The following is a 22249-nucleotide window of genomic DNA, read 5'->3' as shown; positions in this document are numbered from 1 at the left end:
GCGTCTTATTTGATATACCTCTCTGAGAAGCACTTAATATTGCGCCTTCCAGAATCGATTTTATTTTCACATGGAAACGAGGGGTTATTTACAATCAGCCAGCTATTTCAAACACTATAACAAATAATGGTAACCTTATGCATAATGCACATTGACATGGGCTGCATTGATGCTAGTTATAGTGCCATTCAATGACTTTAACTTCAAAGAACATTCGTTGTCTGAAGCGGCTTGAGAGCAACCAGTTGCTCTGAAGGTAATTGTATTCAGGAAATTAAAGTACAAACGATGCACTTGTTAGTTTTAAAGTAAAAGGTTTGCCTGCGCAGGACAATGCGTATTTGAATTTTGGAAATAATACCGCGAATGAACAGACGGACCCAAGAAAAGCACGACCCAAGCGCTTGTGTCGTGTCGTGTGTTTATTTGCGGGTATTTTGGGGCATTAGCCGAGGAAGGAAGGAGGCGGGCAGGTTGTTGCATTCAGTGATAGTCGCGAACGGATGTGCGCCACAGAAGCTCGGACTACAGTGTGCCGTAAGGGTGGAATTGCGCAGGTGTGAGATTCAGGTCGCGTACCTCGGTAGCGACCTCGAGTGTCAGGGCAGAAACAACATGGTGAAATCTTTGTCTGCAACGAGATCCTGGCAACAGCGAACTGGCTGTTCACCTGAGCCAGACAGATCTGCCGGTCTGAGGGCCAGAATTTCAGCAATATAGTATTCCATCACGCGAAGACACCACGCGTGCTGGTATCGGCGGGCAGCTCGGGATCATTGTTTTGATCGGTGTTAATTGTCCGAAGGTCACGAATATTGCGGCGTTAGCCGAGGCATATAGAGGAGGCGGGAGCCAAATAAAAAACTTGTATTTAGGACGAGATCTAGTTAACACTTAGCTGCAGTGTCTTACACTGCATCGCAAGAGAAGAGCACAGCGAGGTTTCATGTCCCTTCCTAGTCGACGGTTCTATATGTTTTTCGCCTGGGGCAGGTTCTTCATGTCCCGTGGTCACGAGAAGAGGAGGCACTTCGTCGTCATTGTCGGAGGCTAGCACGTTGTCTGCTGCACAGTGAATTCTCAGCTGCTACACGCTATTCCTTCAAAAACACGTACCAATGATAAACACATCCCTACGCTTCAAAGTGTGTTTTCTAAAACGTTGTTTCGCAAACATATGGAAAGGTAACCAAACAAGACATTACCGATTATTAAAAGCTGGAAACAGATAACACGCGTAACACTTATAAGCGATTGTCTACGTTGGAGTCAAATGGCTTGAACACGGATGTGCAAGTCAGCTTCCCATGCGTCAGGAGCAAACGTATGTCGGATAACAATGGGCTTAAAATAAAGCCTGTGGCACATATACGAACCAGATCTCAATTTCAGTTTTACTTTATTCAACCATGAGGTAGTTTATCAATGAAGGCTATAGATATAATAAACAGCACAAACCGTCGTTCTAAATCGCAACGGCGAATCTTACAGTATCATTTTAAAAACAAACACGAAAATGATGAAAGGTCCCTGCACTGTTTGTATATACGCCAAGTGGGCTAAAGCAAACGGTAATCGGGATCTAGCATTGCTGGAGGACACTTGACTTTTTTTGCACCTGGTAATTCAGCAGCCTTCTCTATATCTTTATATGCAGATAACGAGAAGAATGGCATTTCACTGTATTATAGAGATCTCTGATGTGTGAACAACACAAGTAGCGTAGCATGATGATCCAAACGGGTCCAAGGTAGCGTAAACAAAAATTAACGATGGTAGTCTGCAACCCACTTATATATGTAAGCCCCGCTGGGATATAAAAAAAGCTCAACGTGAGCAGAATTAAGATACGTATATTATCGCGCCAAGTAATTCATATGGTCTAAAAAAAGCCTGACGAATGTGATCGTGTCAGCTGGGATAAAGCAGCAGTTAAAATTTATCAACACTAATGTGAGAAGTCCATTTCCTAGACTCCTCACTGCCCTGACCAGGCAGAAATGAAGGTTTAAGTATTTTTCATTCGTGCAGTGATAGAAATTATTGGCGCGCAAACAATGTAGTGCACCTTTCGCAGCGCTGTATATTTCGGTTGTCTTGCTGTATATGGGCACATCAGTTCCAGAATAAAATTTCTACATTTATCACTACGTTACGAAGCTGATGTTTGGTGTGATGAACATGGCAGAAATTTTGCATAAAAAGAGTGGTTTCAACTGCGTACGTGGTGCTTGTTTTGCTTGGTAAGTAGCATGACAAAGCTTATAGGGCTTAGTCCTCAGATGGACTGTACTTTGGTGTCGTATAGTTGCGGTCGGTGATTTCTCCTAACTTTCGTCGAAATTTTCACAGGGGGTTAATTCCCGAGTTGATTCCGCAACCGTCGTACATTGATGAATGTAACCACACGTCAACACTTCATCCCCAAATAAAACAGTTGCAAAATTGGGAGGACCTTCCCTTCTCGAAACACACAGAACACACACAGTATATATATAGCGTCTGCATTGAAGTGTATGCTGTGTACAGGAAGATACACGTATATATAGCTCACCAGGTCAAATATTTCATCGATTATGTTCCCAGAAGTGGAATATCTTCCAATTTCGATATTTGTGTTTTTCTGCTTGCCCTTTCTTATGAGATGTGAAACATCACTGTAGAAAGTGGAACAATGCGTACCGCGTGCATGCCACCACGCCTGAAAATCACCTCATTTGTATACCTTAGGCGCAAAATAGTTTTACTGTATTTTGAGACTCAACATTATTTTTATTTATTTATTTTGGAATACTGCAAGCGACTGATTTGGCTCGAGCAGGAGGGGCTTCATGTAAAATATAAAAGCACAGAACCAAACAACGCAAGAGATGAACACAAGAAACAATACGTATCGTAAAGAAAATTAAAATCCATGTCATGAAATTTATAGCTGTTGTTTGATCATCTCAAACGGCCATCATCTCAAAGAACTAGTTGGTGCTGGAACCATAGAAGCATACATGCGAATGCGGTCTCACGGTTAAAGCATCGTGCTGCTGTGCTGGGGAGCCTAGGTTCGATCCCACCATCGGGCAAGTAATTCAGTTTCGTTCTTCAAGTTTAAGCTATTGGGCAAGACAGCAACAGGACCCAGCAGCCACGGTCAGGAAAGTCTGGGAGGGCTTGCAAAGAAAGCTTCGCTGCAAATGTTACACGCCGTCGTATCAAATAAGCTCTAAGAAGGACAACTTTGTATCTTTGTATCGAAATCGTTTTGAGGGGCTATGAATATGAAACAACACCGCAATGTGCTCCTATATTTCTTAGACCACCTGCGCTATTTACACCACCATACGTCGCGAAATTGGAGCTATTATAGAGAATAATATTGACATTCTCGAATATGAGCTGTGCGGCTTTGTGGTAATCTCGCAAACATTTGATTCCATGACTGATTGAAATGTTATTGTTTTATTCAACATCAGCGCCAGTTTTCGGAAAAAATTGCATTTTCAGAAGCCAGGAGGTTGTCTTCCAAATGATATACGACTGTCTAACCATCAGATGTGGTGTTTGCGCACACCTGCGACAACGTTCATAATGTGAAAGCGCTTTACTGAACGTTATACTATTCAGATATTTCAGTTTACTCGGTGACGCAGCACGTGAAAAAGGCGGCGGTTTAAGCTTGTAATATGCTTCATTTGTTTGAAAAACGGGGGTTTAGTAACCGAGTTAAACTTTTTAATGAACAAAAACATATTCGGCCTCTTAAACAGAACGAACCAGCCGGATATAGTTGCCAAAGGCAAGGAAACAAGGCAAGGAAACCATCATTATTTTGCGCATGCCTGCGCAAAATCAGGATGGCACATCTGATCGGTTCAGAATATCGGGCGTTAACTTGGCTTTACCCTCTTCAATAACAGACCGCAACCCACTTACACTGTATACTTATAACACTGCATTTTAACGCGCTTTGGCGCACCGAAGTCAGGAGTAGCTCGACTTATTGCATATCTGATAAGTGTATCGCTAAGACTTTCGTGCAGAATAAATTGCACTGCCTTCTGCAGTTTTGTAGGACCACGAAATATAGGATAGTTTATAGTGAAAATTCACTGAGCCATTCGTAACATACATAAAAACCTGCCACAAAAACCATTCTGCCAGAAGATTAGTTCTTTAATATCGTTCTTTCTACAATAATTCAAGCTCACAGCATTACGTTTCAGAAAATAAGCTCGATGATGCCACAAAAACCATTCTGCCAGAAGATTAGTTCTTTAATATCGTTCTTTCTAGAATAATTCAAGCTCACAGCATTACGTTTCAGAAAAATAAGCTCGATGAGGCAAAATATTTTTAAACTTTTGTGAGAGGTATAGTTGTGAAGAGGTCATCGTGGTAACCAGGAGATGGTCACGCTATCTATAATAAGACATCGGCTCAAAATATTTATTTAGGCACTGCACAGCAAAACTGATGCGTAATGCGACAGTCAATGCCAGAAAACATATATGGCCTTATGCATACTCGTCCTACTTCCAATAAAACGTTCTACTTGCTTGCCATAAATGACTGAGTAGGTTGTTTTTTGGCAGCCTTTGATATATATGTACTTTCCCAATTTTATTTCTGTCCACAAGAATAAGAACACCATCACTTATTAACGGGCGTGGGGATCCTATATGAAAATTCTTCAAACAAAGATGCCGGAGGATATGACAGTGCATCAGTGACAGTGTACTCTGGTCAGGACTAGTGAGCAGCTAATTATGTCGCCGGATCTGACGAATGTGTTATAAGTTATCAGAAATCAATGTACGTATCACAATAAATAGGAAAATATAGCTTGTGGCCAAAACCGTTTTGACTGACAGCTTAATCAGGCCTAGTGCACAAGCATAATACGTTGTATAAGAGAATACGTGGAGCTCACAAGGTGCTTTGCTGCAAAAGTACTACCTGACAAAACAAATAAAACAACGTTTAAGCAACCGCGACCTATGGGGCCAACACTCGCCAATGCTATATCCTGAAATGGACTCTGCTAGTTGTTCTAGACGAAAGTGTTATCAGTCTTCTGCCACTAAAACAACTGTTCGAATGTTTAGACTATAGACGCTTCGATAGAACAATAAATCACACGGCACTATAGCGCGAGGTTCTGTGCATGACCGCCACCAGGACTCCAGGACGACTACGTGTATATTTGCATGTGTGTCAGCTCAGGTCAGAGATATTTACATGCCTGCTGCAAGAGTACGTCGTAACTTTCGAATAATCATTCAGAGACGTTGAAAGTGCACACTGCAGTTGGAAAGTGCACACTTACCGTGGGCTCCTAATTCTTTTTTGTTAATGTTTGCCGAAACAAACCTATAGTCATCATCGTTATGACAAATTCTTTTTTTTTTTTTGATAGTGCATGAGTCATACTTGAGCTCGAAGTATGAGTCCAATATACATGACCACCTCAGTTCGTTCTTGTTTCTCTGGCATTTTTTTTTCTCAGAAAGTTATAGTAATCTCAAATTTCACAGCAAGATCGCATTTCTGGCCAGAAGCTTTCACTAATACACGTGATACTGTTGTTGGTTTGGTTTGTCTGAAAAAAAATCTAGTCAAGAACATAGTACCGCTAACTATATAAGTACGCGCTCTAAGTATGCATAGCGTGCTTAGATTACGTTTTCTCGACAGTTGCGCCTGCTTGGGTCACGGAGGACCTTGTACACTCTCATTTATCAAACTGACGTTTCTATACCTCGTATCTCTTTTGCAATCTTGCGGACAGTGTGACACGATCACGTTTGCTGAACACACCTCGTGTTTTCGCTGAAATGACTCCAAAGTGCGTGAAATCTGCCGATTTATGAGAAGTGAAGTCACCTAACATGGTCATGAAACGCTGTACATATTTATACAATTATTTTCATGCTTGAGCATCGACTGCAGTAACGTACACTTCATTGTTAAAGACAGGAAACAGCAGTGTTAACAGCCCAATATGGCAGCTCCTAAGCGCTTGCGTAAAATAGTCTTATAGAAATGTGTGACCGATGGCGGGATGAAATATCTATGCTCTAACCTTTTGGCTACGATCAAACGCATGTTTCTCTCGTGCCAAAATTGCTCCTTAAAACTAGCGAGTGCGTCACATGCCAGTTTCTGGCATTATGCACTCGTGACAGTTTATAGCGCTTTGAGACGTTCTGTTAGGCTGCGCTGCCTTCAGGATCGGCCCACATTTTTCGTCAGACGGGCAACTACAAAGTGTGTGAGGTCTATCTGTTATGCTATCACAATTGAATAGGAAGAATAGATTGAGAAAACACCGCCATAGCGTACATCGCTGAAAAGAGAGCTTCCGCTGAGACGTGGATTGGTTATGTCGTAAGTCGACAACCGGAACTCCACGCGAACAACGCCTAATGTTTATTGAAAGATGCAAACCAAACGATTCGGTCTCCTAGCGAAATTTCGCGATAACAAAGTAGTGCTAACCAACAAGATCTTCGTATCAAAGTTGTCACAAAAAAGTGCATGCGCATAATAATTTCGATGCTGCAGTCCATTTTTTTTACAATGAGGCCTTTGCTTTCCTTATACCATTAAAAGCGCGATCAATATAGAAGAGGGGCCCCGTAGAACACGAGCAGTGCATTTGGTGCTGAGACTTCCATATATCAGAATGTGTTGTTTTTCACTCAAGTAGCTACTCCGCTCATCATCACGCCTTTCTGCGGAAGCATGCTTTGGTTGCCTCATATGAAGAAATCTTGCTTAATAATAAAAAGAAAAATTTCATGCTAGGCTGGAAGTGAATATAGAACTACTCGACCCCAACAACAACCATTGAAATATAGCTATAACAGTAGGACTGCTGACATGGGTTAGAGGAACTTACTTTATCTAGTTGCGTAAGACCGAATGAAAGTGCTGAAGATACTATTTGCTGTTTATTTTCACTAAGCGATTGACAAAAGAGACTGTGGATTAGTAAGTGATTCGTGTGGAAAGGGAAAGGTTGACGCTATCTTCTGCAGCCCTTGAGGACTGTGGAGATGCCATCAGAGAGTGACAACCATGCGAGGAGGATTTGCTGTTAAGCCAAGACATGTAATGCTTCACATGCCATACGAGATACGCGAACTAATGGACGACAACCTGCGTATCGCGGAGCAGTTACTGCATGTCATAAAAGAAAACAGGAAAGAAAACAGGTTGATCACTGAATGATGTGTTAAATGACCGGCCTTTTGAAGGAGTTCATTTTTTCACTATATTTGACCACTTTGAGTCATGCATCTTTCTCGGTGCATATGTCATGCGTATTAATCAATTGCTGTTGAAACGACCCCTAATTAACCGACTCAGACCCCGTTGAGCTGTCTTATTCTCCTTGTGTATTTAATTTTGTTCTGCGGTACAGGACTCGAAATTGATATGCAGGTATCGGCGTCTCGGGATGCACCAACATGGCCATGATTATTGCTAGGCAACAACACGGTTAAAATGAGAGTTAGAACACAAGTAATTCCCCCTTCAGGCCATAAGATCTTGTTGACTTTAGTTCACTACTGCACTTGACTGACCAATCACTTGTGTCACTGTAGCATTATGCAACCAGATTTCTTTGGGTGAAACCATAGTTTATACGCTTGGTAGTGAGATTCATCATGTCCAGAAAGAGCGCGTTTTTCTTTATAGGCGAAGTATTCACAGGCGATCCATATCATGAGGCAAAATATGATCGAAAACAAAGAAAGATGAGCGCATTTCACGGGTACTCGTAAATATATTAACGAAGGTTTATCAGCATCACTGAAATAAAAATTAGCGTAACTTGCACTGGAGGCGCAATGCTAGAGACAGCGGAGCTAATGGGCACCTAGCTAGTCTTGGCTTTTGGGTTAGGCTAAGCCCTACCAAGTCATCCCCAGCATTTCCGGAATTTATTGATTATTGATCAATTATCGATTAGCTATCGATTGGCTATCGCAGGGTATTGGCCACGTATTTGGGCTAGGCTAAGCACTACCAAGTCATCCCCAGCATTTTCCGTAATTTATTGATTATTGATCAATTATCGATTACCTATCAATTGGCTATCGCAGGGTATTGGCCACGTATTTGGGCTAGGCTAAGCACTACCATGGAACACTAAATGGAGCTGGGCAGGATGCGTAGGACGGATAACCGGTGGAGCATTAGAGTTACAGAATGGATACCAAGAGGAGGGAAGCGCAGTCGAGGATGGCAGAAAGCTAGGTGGGGTTGAAATTAGGAAATTTGCAGGTGCAAGTTGGAATGAGCAAGCGCATGACAGAGGAAATTTGAGTAGAGCACTGCACGGGCCGATTTTTTCAGCCCGGGCCCGACCCGGGCCCGTTTTTACGTTGGGCTGCCCGCCCGAGCCCGACCAAAAGATTTATGATGAGACCTGGGCCCAAATAATCTGCGTTACCCGCCCCGACCCGGCCCGAACCCGGCCCGAGACCGAAAAATACCACCTACTGGCATTAAAAAAAGTAAAATAAAGAAGAGAATGAGATTAATTTATTCTTAAGCCGTAAATACATGTCGTATGCAATTATGAACAGCATTTGAGCGGTCTGAACGCAAATACCTGCGTGCAAAGTAGTACGAATGATCCTGCCGAGCAGTATCGCCAGCAGTTTCCAACGGCGCTACCTTGATGCGGCCCGATCACAGCGCGATGCGGCTCTATCGCAGCGCCGCCACAGTATTTTTACACGTCGGGCGCCTCACTGCAAAGCATACGCCGCCCCAGACGCCCGACTCGGCGCACGATAACCCGTGCGCCGAGTCGGGCTGGGCCGGGCCCGGGCTTTCGGGTAAGCCCAAGCCCGTGCAGTGCTCTAAATTAGAGATCACAGGGAGATGCCTTCGTCCTGCAGTGGATATATATATAGGCTGATGCTGCTGATGACGAAGCCCTACCAAGTCATCCCCAGAATTTTCCGGAATTAATTGATTATTGATCGGTTATCAATTATCCATTGATTGGCTATCGATTGGCTATCAATGATTGAATAATTTTAAGTAGTCCAACCATGCTTATCTAGACTTACCTAAGCTAGACGTTTGCTTAGCTAGACGTTTAGCTAGACGTTTGCTTCGCTAGTCACAGGGGTTAACAGCGGGGCTGGATAACCTTATATGATTAATGGCCCACGATGTGCTATTGCGCATGGACCCTTTCTGCACTACTGCCAGGATCGGCCCATGATTTCTGTTCACACGTTACGGACTAACGCTCGGCTTAGACAGCTCCGCTGTTAATAAATACTGCTGCCCTCTGCCTGCATTCAAAACATTTCTATTTCTTCTTCCAACAATTTCTTTCAAGCAACAATTTTGCTGGTTTGTTAGTACCGATGGCTGTTTTCGTGCTAAGAGTATTTAGGTGTTTAACATGAATACAAGTCAAAGCAATAAAGAAGATGAAGTTGAACACCACTTGGTCTTGCGAAAGTGCCACTCTGGCTTTTCAAGTTCTTCAGAAGGTCAACAAAACAGAAGAGTGGTTCTTGAACGATTGCGACGTAATTTATCCTTCAAGCTATACAAGCAGCTCTGCTTTTTGCGACAAGTAATAAGAGGAGATGTACAACTTTGCATACCAGGTTATCCCCGCTTATACTGATGAGTGTAAACAATAGCTGTTGTGCATTGCAGTGCAGTCGTTATGGTTTTTCGATCACGCCCCGGAGCTCTAAGACCTTTTATTTTCTTAGAATTGTTTTAGTATTTTTTTAAGTACTCAAAAATTGCACGTAGTTATAGCCCTACTGAAAAGCGCCCATACGTTCTGTACCATAATACTAAATTGTCATATGAATTTATATTGAAACATACGGATTTCATACAGGAACTCATATGACCATATAGGATTATGGGTACAAGGCATAGGGGCCACACAGGCTGTTTAAATAAGGAATTGGGGAACATAACAGGAACTTACTTTCGACTACCTTCGCATCAATCAAACTTTCGAAAACTATGCAAGAAATGATTGTGGAAATTTAGTTGTACTGGCCAGGAGCGTTCATTCACGTGTAAAAACTTTGAATGGCTTGTCTGTAACTCATTTTTTTCAAGAGAGGTGACTTGATGGGCTTTCTCGCCCCGGGAATTAGCCACCTTCTACAGATATGTGCTATATGTCCTATCTATTAGTCTGTTAGACGTTAAATATTGTTGTACGTGTTATCAATGACGAAAATGTGAATTTATTCCAATCTATGACTTTCTATGTGCACTGGACACTTGTTCAAGTCAAATACAATCCCTCTATTCCTCGTGACGCTTTCAAATCAAATATTAAAAAGTACTACTATGCCCCGTTTATGTGCCCATGCACCGTTAAGTCCAAAGGGCTAAAGAACAATTGGTTCCAACTGAACCTTACAGCAAATTGCACCAATCAAAAAAGGGTTTTGAAGCAAATTAACACTGCTCTTAAATATGCGAACTTTATATTTTTGTCAGGAAACTTGATCTTCGCAAAATACAAGCCTCGCAGAAAACACCTCAAGCTAAGCATACCACTCCGACTGGCGTGTCACCTCGGCTATATATAAAAGGAACAGGCTACTCTTATATCCCATTCGCCTATATATTTAATGCGCATTTCGAAAATGGTATACGTGGGTACATCACGTCTCCTCCGACAAGGCGCCATTATGAGAGCAATATTATTATCAATATTACTACCGTAAGCAACGGCGTAAGCGATTACATCCTATTGCACCCCGATTTAAATAATGTTCATGATTCCCTCATTTACACTGTGCAAAGCTTATCAGCAGCTGAGAATGATAAAATGTTCCACCCCTAAAAGCTATAATTGACAAAGTGCCATGATTATTTGCACACATTTGCAGCCGAATGATTAATTTTGAGATGTTTCCGAACACAATGAAAATTGCCTGGGTTGTAGTTGCCCATAAGAAAGAAACATGCAACGACTTTACTAGCTACATCATACAGGCTTATCTCGGTGTTAAGACATTTTTTTGTTAAGATGGGTCCCCAAACACTTCATGTATAGACGTGTAGTCAACTTCTTATTTTCAAGGGACTGTACTACATACAATCAGCGTTAATTTCGTCACCGAAAAGGCATTGTGCATTAATAAAAGCATTTATGCATAATATCAAGAACGAGCTTCTTACTTTAGGAATTTCTAAAGAATATGAGAAGATGTCTGACTTCATAAACCACAATGTCTTACTACGTAAACCTGAATTATATGGAACTGAAGATAGTTAACAAATCCTAATTCAAGGAGACCTAGGTAAACGTTTCCAGTTCACTTTTCTAGGTGATAACACAATCTTAGAACATCGCTGTTAACTATGCTCTTCAACTAGAGGCGTTTGTAGGCACATTGGTAATTATATGCATAAATGTAACAAATATTCCATCAACGAATGAAATAATTCTATATAGTGATTTCAATAACACTTTATTTTCTGCTCCAAACCTTAAAGAGCTCGATGAGACTTCAAGCACGCGGTTAGCAGAACTTACTTAAACAAGTAAAAACATAGTACTAAGAAAATAATGTTTGTGTTCTTTTATCCAATTAAAGTTAGCGCAGCAGAAAACTCCGAGCTTTAGAACTTCAAGGGCCTATAAATGTTTGTGTTGCGTTTCAGATGCATCTAAGGTGAGCTAGCCCGATCTACACGATTGTTAATATTGCGAGGTCATTTGGTGTTGCACAGGCCTCCTGGCCATCTTCCACGTCCCCTTAACAATCAAATACATTCTTCGCTTTTTCGCTATAATATCGTGTAGCCTATTGTATTTTATAATGGGTACCTCCTACTTCAGATTCAGGAAGAACTTTCTTCACTGCTGCGGTGAGCGACCCGAATTCTTCAAGCTGGTGGCGAGCATTCAAGTGCTGCGGTACTAATGCACCAAGACAACCTCCCACCTGTTAGCGACGTTTCTGGCATATTTGAATGCTTGTTTTATACAGAACTCTGGCAGTATTATTACTGCCATGATATTCCGTCCTAAAAAGGGTTTTATGAAAATCAGGTGCGAAAATATCTCTAATGGCACCAGTCCGGCTTTAATATCGTCATTCAAGCCCGTTTCGGTTCACTGTAAAACTTCAACATCAGCCTATAGCCTATGTCCACTGCAGAGGAAAGGTCTGCGCCAGCGATCTTCAGTTACCCTTGTCTTCCACCTACTCATTCTGTGATGTCCCTGCAAATTTATTTTTCTCACTCCATGCTGTTGAACAATGCCTTAGTATTTTGCCGGCTAATTAATAATCAAATCAAGGTGTTCGCACAGCTGCGTGAGCTCGTCTATGCCATGCAAGCGTAGTCTATATCTCTTAGGTGCTGCAGAGCGTCTATTTAGGACTTTGCCGACAATAACCCTTGAGATAAACTAGCCATTCCCTTTTGACACTGACAATACAAAAGCAGTAGACTAAAACAGAAAAGAAAAATATTAAATTCGCGCACGAACGGAATATATTGGCGCGGGACACCCAAAATTGGCCGTCTTTTGAAAATGCCTTTTTGTTAAAGGGGCTTAAGTTTACGAAAAATGATAACAGGTTTTTCGTAGTGACCTACATTCCCTAATGTGTCAGCGCGGCGAAGTGCTTAAAAGCTCTACTATTTCACATGTATACCGTATGTTCCATGTGTTATGCATATGTACATAACGCAAAAGTGAGTCATTGTAAAGGCAGCCGCTTTCCTTCGTACGGGCTGTTTAAGACCATGAAAGACTACAGCACGTATTTTCTGGTCTCACGGTGCCTTGATTTTATGATGCTTATTTGATTTAATTGCCTTTAAGTGGTTTGCGTACACGTTTTATAACCTATATGGAGTATGTATAGTCTCAAACTGCGTTCGGCAACTTGCGAGAAGCCTTTCTTTCTGTCTTCTTTTTTTCTTCTTCTTTTCTATTTTTTCATAGCATGAAAACGACAAACTATTGGCCGGGCAAGACGTGTCAGGCTTATATGGTCACTCTCCCCATTTTCCACACTCTTCTCGTCTTGATATTTCTTCGAACGAAGAGCCCTCCCGTACAGCCACAGGGGACAGTGAACCACACAATAGATCATGACTCTTTCTTGCTGCTGTTTTTTTTTTTCTGCAACTTGGATAGCACAAAAGACGTCCGTCTGCGCTGCTCCACAAACCCGCTTAGTGTAGTGAGGGAAGCTGACACAGACGCCGGTTGTCTGAAATGTAGCGCCGACAGAGCCATAAAGAACCGACGGCAAACACTGCCTCGACACGGCTCGCCGGCTCAGGGCCAAAAATGCCCAGCTAACTGGCGTCGCCTAGTTCCGAGTGGAAAGGAGGGGTGGCCATCTTTTCTTGCACTACCCACGTATACATTGGAGAAAATTAGTGTCTGCGCTCGTCAAACATAAATCAGCTCGTGAGAACACGTGAGAGGACCATAAAAATGAAAGCGTCAGCTCGGCTTGCTTTTTGAGATGGAAGACGCGACACATCACGGCCGCTGGTTGCAGCCTCTCCGTGGCTGCTTCACGCCATCCGTGGCACTGAAGGCTTCATGGCGTGTGACATTGAACAACGTGGTAATATTGTGGCAATGCAATTTGGAGACGTTGATGTGTTCAAATGAAAGCTATGACATCTCTATGGCTTGGACAAGGTTTATTAAGAGTGTGACCTTTATATCAAGTCAACTCCGCTCCTTAAAGTGGTTTTGGCATTTTTCAGGCTGTATTCATTTGAGGGCGAAGAGGAGTCGCATCCAATTTTTCATGCTCACAGTAGCGTAATGACTTGCACGGCGACTGCATATGCGTTTGCGTAGTGTTCATATGTCATTTTACTTGTAATATTGAACATCACAAAAAAACAGAATCGTACAGTGAAAGGGGCCATTGCAAGTGAGCGCCAACTCACTTCCAATCACGCACTCCGCTCAACTTCCGACGAAATGGGAAAAGACCGGGGAAGGAATAGAAGAATGAATCGAACAATAAAATGCTACAGTCAGCGCCACCGATATGTGCAATGTCTAATATGCATATTGTATGAAGTCGGCTCGCGTGTATGACATGCCTGCCATCACCTTGTACCTGAAGAACGTGCTTACGCCCCGGGGAGTTATTCTCGCAATAGAAACTAAGATATATAGTGCGTCGCCATGCCTACTGACGCTCTCTGTCTGTGAGATCCGAGGCCTGTAATTACGTTCCTTGTATTGCATTTGCCTGACGAGCGGAAAGATTAGAAGAGAAAATACGTCCTATGGTACTTAGGTTGCAGTACACACACCTTAGTAACGTCCTCTTCGATAAATATTATAGAGGAAATACTTTATTAGCAAGCGCCTGTTTCCGTAAGGGTACACTGAGAAGCTATCCGAAAAAGCAGTTATATATTACGCTTTCAGCGCAGGCCGACCAGGTTCTTAATAAACCTTAATAAACAGAACAGCGGTATGTAACACATGAAGCCCATGCCAGCGTGGCGTGGAAGGGTGCATGACGTGCCGCAAAGCTACAGCCACTGTGAGCCAGGAGCTTACCTTAAGCTACAGCGCAAGCATCACTCACCCGGCCTGATAAGCAGCGAAACTTAATTTTATGTAGACGGAAGTCCACAATATAATTGTTCATGAATTGAACAATGAATTTAGGTAGGGTCCTGTTGCATATCTAAAATAATTACAATCTCGAACCTGAACAGCGCGTACAAATTAAAAGGAGCATGAGAGTGAAAATAATGCAGTGTGAACTTAAACTATGAATTTCGCTAATTCCAAAACTGATAAGAAAATCCGAAATTGTGACTCACCAAATCAGCGCTATTGAGTTAAAAAATTTGACACGCAAAATGCTATTTTTAAGCGCTAAGTGTATTCCCAATATATCAGAAGGTATTGAACATGCTCTTGTACAGATGCAAATGAAGAATAGCACATTTGCCTTCATTTTCGTTCTTCTCGCTTAGTAGCTCAGCATAAATTTTAAGTAGGTAATTAACTAAACTGTAAAACAGTGATTTCAATACGCGATGCTATTTCATTGCCCTTTGATATCATCATCATCAGCAGCAGCAGCCTATATTTATGGCCATTGCCCTTTAATATACGCGACTGAAGATATTGATTGTTCTCCGAAGTGGATTTTAATATGGCACATTTATGGGCGGATAACTGAAAGACTTCTTGAAAGCGGAGACGCCTTTAAACTCTGGTTTGGAATATTGTAATTTCTCACTTCTGGCAAAATTCCACATAAGATTGAAAGTCCCAGGATTGCGTGGCACACGCAGCCCATTCACAGCGTAAGCTGGAGGAGCGCCTCCATCTTGGCATAGGAAATGGTAATACACTGATGAGAACACTCACCACAAGGTAAATTGTGGTTACGATAACTATGGAAATAAAATAGAGACGCTAAATCACAGTCGATACTGTGGTTCTTTTATGGAAAACAATAATTTGCGCTTCAAGCGTTTGAAGAAAGCCGCTGCACTCACTGAAACCTTGCGTAGCCGTCGTTATACTAAAACGAGACCTCTGGCAGGCTCTTGGATGATGCCATTTCCATCTAGATTACTTGCCATATTTGCTGTCCATATGTTTATATTGCCTAGCGTACTTATTAACCTTTCCCAGTGGCTGTCTTCAACCGGCTAACACATGTTCAAAGTTATTGCGCCGCGCAAGATGCACCTTTCTGTATCGGAAGTTTCTCTAATGTTATCGTCGATTCTATCCGTTGTTTGTTTTCGCCGAGCGTTGGGTAATCCGACTGCGTGCGCGACGAGAATACGAATGTGCATCCTAGAACTTACGCGAGCATTAGCGATTACGCTGGACGGATCAATGAGCCATGTATAAGTATATTTTCGACGATCGACCAATGTGCTCGCCGCCATCATTGTACTGAGTGTTACTTGTTGAAACTTTTTTGGACGAGCGCTAAACGACGAGACAATGACAAAGGGCGTGCTAGTGTTGTCTTTCCTTGTACCGTCGTTTAGCTGCTCCTCCAAATAAGTCTCAAAATGTACTAAAAAGCTCAATTTTAAACCCTTCTCAGTGTTACTTGCTTCTCTGGGAGCAGGTTCGCGTGTACCTCAGTCTTGGCACTTTCCTCACCGTCCCTACGATGAGACAATGCATTTGCATTAACCTCAGGTGGCCAGTCTTGTGAACCTCGTAGGAAGTGCAATTGAATGGTAGGCGCAGTATGTATTCTTCGTTCGCGTACCTGCATACATCTGCTAATATTGCGTACAGCAATATTGTGCGCTCTTGATTCTTCTGTGCTCAGTGGTATGTCTTGGGGAAAAGCTTCACTTGACTTCACTTTGCTTCATTAGCCCCTGATTAGGATTGCCAGTTAACAAGGACAATTTTGAGGAGATCAGTCACACCTAAACAAATTTTTCACTTAGTTCTCCCGTGTTCCGAGGGAATATTTGTGCTCTGCATGAAGTCATATAAACACTTGAAGACGCTTCTTTAAAGTTCTGCAAACCCCGGCATCCTGTTCAGTTTTCAGTGTTCAGTTCAGTTTTAAGTGTTCGCTTTCTTAACAAAGCGTTTTATGCATTGAAGCACAAAGGTAACTGCAACGCCAATGCATTTCTCCGCAAAGTTTGGGAATTTATATCTCGAAATTGGTGTCATCCTGAGAATTCGTTCCAAGTGTATCCGCCTTGCGAACTCAACCGCTAGAATTTGTGAACTGCAATATGAACCATAAGGTACTTGGTTAAAAACCTAATCAGTGAATTTTTGTTAATTAGGCGATTATGCATTTCAATTTTTTGTGCATGTAATGTCCGCCTCTTCGAGTAAATCAGTTCATGAACTAGAATTGGGCTATCTGCCACAGGCAACCATTAGAAATTTTGAAAGTGTTCGCTGGAAACCCTGTATAGAAGATTGATGAAGCATGGATAATTCTAATGATTTTACCTCCAGGTTTCTCTTTCAATTCATTTACATTAATGGTCAAAATACTAGTAATCCACTTGAAATTTCAGGGGCGTTTAACAGTTATTTCCAAATCAGTTTTCACTACAGATATTCTTGAGGTTCCCCCTTTTGATCGCGTTACAAATACTTCAATAGATGACATAGAAGTGAGCAAGAAACGTGTTTTTATTCTTATTCTAAATATTGATTCAAAATAGAGCACAGGCCCGGATAACATTCCAAACTCATTTCTTTTACGTTACTCCTTATGGACTTGCAAGTACCTTACCATTATCTTTAAAAAATCCTTGTCCACTTGGGTAGTCCCAAATTCATGGAAGGTTGCTAAGATTCTCCCATTATACAAATCAGGTGATAAGCACATTTGAAAAATTGTACACCAATTTCAATAACCTCCTAATGTGTCAAGTTACGGGAGCATATCGTCTATAAACATATTGCCGGGTTTCTTCAGTCAAACAACATCTTGTCTGCTTAGTCTCTGAGGTCGTAGAATTTGCCCATGACATAGGCCAGTCACTCGATATCGCTGATCAAATTGACGAGTTATTTACATGAGGCGTCGTTCTACGTCTTATTTCATATACTATTTTAACCATCAATCCCAAAACAGAGTTAACCAATATAAATATTTGGGAGTTCTTTTTTCGCAGGATATGTCCTGGTCCTCGCACATTGAACTAACATGCAAAAAAGCCTTTCGACACCTTGGCTATTTGCAGCGCACGCTCCGTTCCGCACTAAAACGCATTAGACTGACAACCCATATAACCCTAATACGTCCGATATTGGAGTACGCCTCTATCACATGAAATGCCCATCATGGAATCCCCATATCATAAAAAAGACGTAAAGTTGTTAAAGTCAATGCAGAAAGAAGCTGTTAGGTTTATCTGTCGTTGTTATGATAGACATTTTTCACGCTCTTCCAACCTTTATAACCTGAATCTAATTACACTCCAGAAATGTCGCCACTTTGATTGTTTGAAGTTTTTGCACAATTATGTAAATTCACCACGTTGTTCTTCTCAGGATTACATTTCATTTTCAGCCCCCTCAGATACTCGACAATATCATGCTCTAAATATTGTTCCGTATAGTTCTCGTTCAGACTTGTTCTTGTACAGTTTTTTTTTTCCTTTACAGGATTCAGTGCTGGAATGCTTTGGCCGGAAATGCGCGCGAATGCCCTTTAGATGAATTTCTTACTGCTATTTCACAGTTGTAATGTATATGTAAAAGTTATTGTTCTTTTCCTACTCCTGCTATAGCCAAATGCTTGGCTGTAGTATGTGCAAATAAAATAAATAAGTAAATAAATAAATGCTCAGGCCGCCGTCACATCACTAAAGTCCCCGGCCTACCTGCGTCGAACGCACACTTAGAATATGAAAGTCTGAAGATCACAGAAGGGCCAGCGCAAACATTTCACTATGGTATCTCAGTGGGTACTAGGACTTCACAGCGCGAACACCTGGTATGGTCTGAAATCAAAGTGCTCAGAGTTATTCTTCACATAAACTAACATTAAATTGTCCGTTCCGCCAAAGTTGAGCGACGATAGAATTCTTGTAACTGTGGCTTGGCACAGCATTTACGCGTCAGCATTCCAGGCGTTTCTAGTTTACAAGTTCTGTTGTGGCGTCGCTGACGAAGCTTGACAACTCCTTCTCGAGCATCCATGGCACGATGCTGCGCGGCGAAGACTATATGCTGATTTCTTTCCTTTGCTGTTGCGCGCAAGTTCGCAATCGTTCACGATATTTCACTGTATCCGGTTTTCCAGTGTATTTAGTGCTTACAGTTTTGCTTGCCCTGCGAAGAGGGGCAGCCGGCTCCAGTAGAAGCACCTGTCTCTAATTTATATGCGCATTAATAACTAAGACAAATTTCCGACAGAGCATGGAATCTGCATATATTTTTTTTACCGTTGTCATATTGCGACACCTATTCAGTGCACTCTCAGCTCTCTAAATTGTCGGGGTAGGGTAATATTTGAAGTTTAGAATACGAAATACGTATTCATATTTGAAAATTAACTGTTCAATATTCTCGAATATCGGAACTAGCCAAATATTTCGCAACAACCGGCTCCTAAAGTGCGGTTACTGTTCTCCATCTGCTAAACAAAGGATCCCAAGTTACCACAGCAACAAAAGTTTTCGAAGAAATGCAGAAACCAAATGGGTAATGCAAACTTTGTTTTCGGTGTCATAACCTGTGATCTGGCTTGTAGTCTGTAATTTAGTGTTTCTTGCAGTCTAGTCATATAGTTTTTTTTTTTTTTTTTACGCTACAGCCAGTGATGTTTTCTTTGAAACGGGTCCTTTTACATGTTTCTGCAAGGCACAAATCCTTAAGAAGCATTTTCTTTTCATTTTCTACAAATTCTGATTTTTAAACAAATTTTTAGCGTTTCTGGAAAGCTGTGTCATACAGTATCGCTCATTCTTGCATAGCTTGTTTGCAAGAAGGCTGTGAAGATGCTGCAAGACTATTCGTGCAGTCCTTTTAATGACAAATAGGGATATTGCGTTTAAGGCTGATCATGATTGTCCGTCATATAGTTGACTCTTTTTTCACTAGTCTGTGCAGGCGTGGTGCCTAAGTATGCCAAAATAAACATTTTTGCTGCAGATATGAGCGGCTACGTCTGACTGTTCGATATTCGATTCTATATTTCATACTTACCATTCGTATTCAATTCATATTCAAAAAAGTTGATATTCGTTCACCTCTACTGGAAAGATTCTTAAGTTACCGTTTCAGAACTGTGTGTTCTGTGCAACGCATGAAGCACTACATGAGTAACCATTTATTCCTTATTATATGAGGCAGCATTACTAATATTAAGCTACTATGGTAATGTAAATATTAATAAGTACAATATGGGCTTCGTTATTATTAACTTATAGTTAAAGCTCAGTTATTTTCTTTGTACCGTCCTCGGCTAAATGGAGAAAGGTTTGTTCAGAATTGCAGCATGTGTGAGCTATATAATTTATTTCAAGCGAAATGATTTTCATGTTTTTCTTTCAGCCCGGCCCGCAGCAGCAAAATTGCAAAAAAAGATACGCAAATACGGCGCATATATTTTATGTAAAGCGAAACTTGAGTGAACTGGTTAATCAAATTCTATACAACTAAGCGCGATGCTTTCAATCGTGTTTATTTTCATATTATGCAACGTTTAATCGCTTACAATGCTTATACTTCAGCACTGCACAGGTCACAACTTTAATGTGTGCAATTTTTATGTTTATGCACTATAGCCTTCACAAACTATGCCGAAATGCAAATGTCCTTGTGACATCAAGCGGATTCACAGCGTATTATAAGGTGTTCAGCCAGCGATGTGACGTGGACCAAGACAATGTGCGTGTGACGCTTGTCGAAGGAAAAATGGCGATAGGAAGTGTACGGCACAGAGTATAAGGTGGGCCGGAGGGAAGTAGGCAAAGAAATGTTTTCTATTTATTTATTTATTTATTTATTTATTTATTTATTTATTTATTTATTTATTTATTTATTTATTTATTTATTTACATTACCCCTAATTAAGGGCCCTCAGGCGAGGGTACTGCATTATGGGGGGAGACACAACCTCGTACATGCAAGATACAACACTATAGCGCTAGAAATACAACCAGTGGAAACAAAGTATAACTCAAACATGCAATATAGACATGAAATAAAACTACATGAAATAAACACACGCAAGGAACATAAAATAAATAGATATGAACAGGGGGTATATGCACTAATTCATGAAATCGCACGAAACTTTATACACAATATGCTAATATGTACATATAACAATACGTAATAACTAATTTGCTCCCACTAACCGTTTTCTTGCAGCAAGGTTTGGAAAGATGGTAAGTTAACTTCAGGTAACGCGAGATGGTAGGTTATTCCATTGTATTACTGTGCGAGGAATAAATGATCTTACGTAAAGCGATGAGCGGCACGTTATGCGTTTTACTTTGTTAGCGTGGTCACGGCGCGGGAAGACTGCAGGGGGGTGCTTTAATAGTAGACGTTTTTATATGAACTCCTATGTGCTGTCGCTAATTTTCGGTTCATTTGCAGAACAGTGTAACAATATGATGGGGAAAGAACTAAGGCTATCATATACGTATAGCAGAAATATTTTGCTGCACGCGAGAGAGTTTAAACCAAACTATATACTTGAACCTTACGGAATGACATGGCGTGCTTTCAATGCAGGTTGAACGATGAAGACGTTTTCTCACCCGCAAGGCTCCTGGATACTGCACCATAACGATGCACATACATGCCTTTTGCTGCAGAAAATGCTACCAGAGACGCGTGAAGTGACGCCGCTTACGACTAGAAGAAACGTTTCACCCTCAAGCTTCCTCCCAATTCCCAACACCCGCTCCCAATCAACCTTTCGTCCTTCATTGATGAAGAAAAAAAAAGAACTGTGATGCGCGATGTTTTGTCCAAAGTGACACGTTACAGCTGTGTGCGTGTGGTGTGTGTATGTGTGTGTGTGCTTTAATTCGTATCACAACGACACTGTGTGACTCTTGACGGAGGTGAAGAAGACTGGACGAGATAAGTATTACAGGTTCTGGACATTGTTTTGGACGTCGGCCTCTTCACTTGCGAACGCCTAAAGGTCAGTGTCATGCAACCCCGTTTCTTACAGGGAATTCACGTTACACTTCCCAGGGCTTTTCGCCCGAACCAGTTCGTGCGTTGTGCCTCAACGCTAAACAACGCCGCTGAGCGGACCCAATGTAATTCGCAATTCAAGGAACCATCCCGCGGTTTCTTCTGCTTTGCTTTCAGCATCTGTTCGTGTATATATATCGCTGCACATCTTTATTTGGCGTTTCTCTAACATGCTCCTTACCGAGCATTAACGTTAGAAACTTCACCCAACAGGAAGTTGGCATTACTCTTTATCTATGAATACAGCAGCGCAGTTAAAATTGGCGCGCAAAAATTATTTGTTGTTTAATATATTAACCAACGTGTTAAACGTAATAAGCTGCAAGTAATTCGGTAAGAGATACCGGATTCTTTCTCGCTTATGGAACAACCTTTTCAGAATTGAGACGGAATGGCCGAATGAAGAATCTGCACACTGATTTCTTCGGGAGATGCAGCACGGTACAGGGCATTTAACTCACAAGCAATCATATAACAGTGCCTTCTTTGCGTCAACAACATTGTCAACAACTAGCACAAGGTGTACGTCGTGTCATTTTTGCCAAC

The 22249-nt window shown here is 41.6% G+C and overlaps 1 long non-coding RNA gene across 1 annotated transcript in view; it reads left to right on the top strand.

The window, feature by feature from the left end:
- LOC125946255 (uncharacterized) overlaps nucleotides 1-21878 on the top strand; it is a 171330-nt gene extending 149452 nt beyond the window's left edge. The window contains exon 3 of the long non-coding RNA XR_007467501.1: nucleotides 21230-21878. This is a non-coding gene — a long non-coding RNA (uncharacterized LOC125946255). The remainder of the gene's footprint in view (nucleotides 1-21229) is intronic.
- Nucleotides 21879-22249: the final 371 nt, after the last annotated feature.

Source organism: Dermacentor silvarum, chromosome 6 (assembly GCF_013339745.2).
Source record: "Dermacentor silvarum isolate Dsil-2018 chromosome 6, BIME_Dsil_1.4, whole genome shotgun sequence".
Lineage (NCBI taxonomy): Eukaryota > Metazoa > Arthropoda > Arachnida > Ixodida > Ixodidae > Dermacentor > Dermacentor silvarum.
This window is presented reverse-complemented; position numbering and strand designations above follow the sequence as displayed.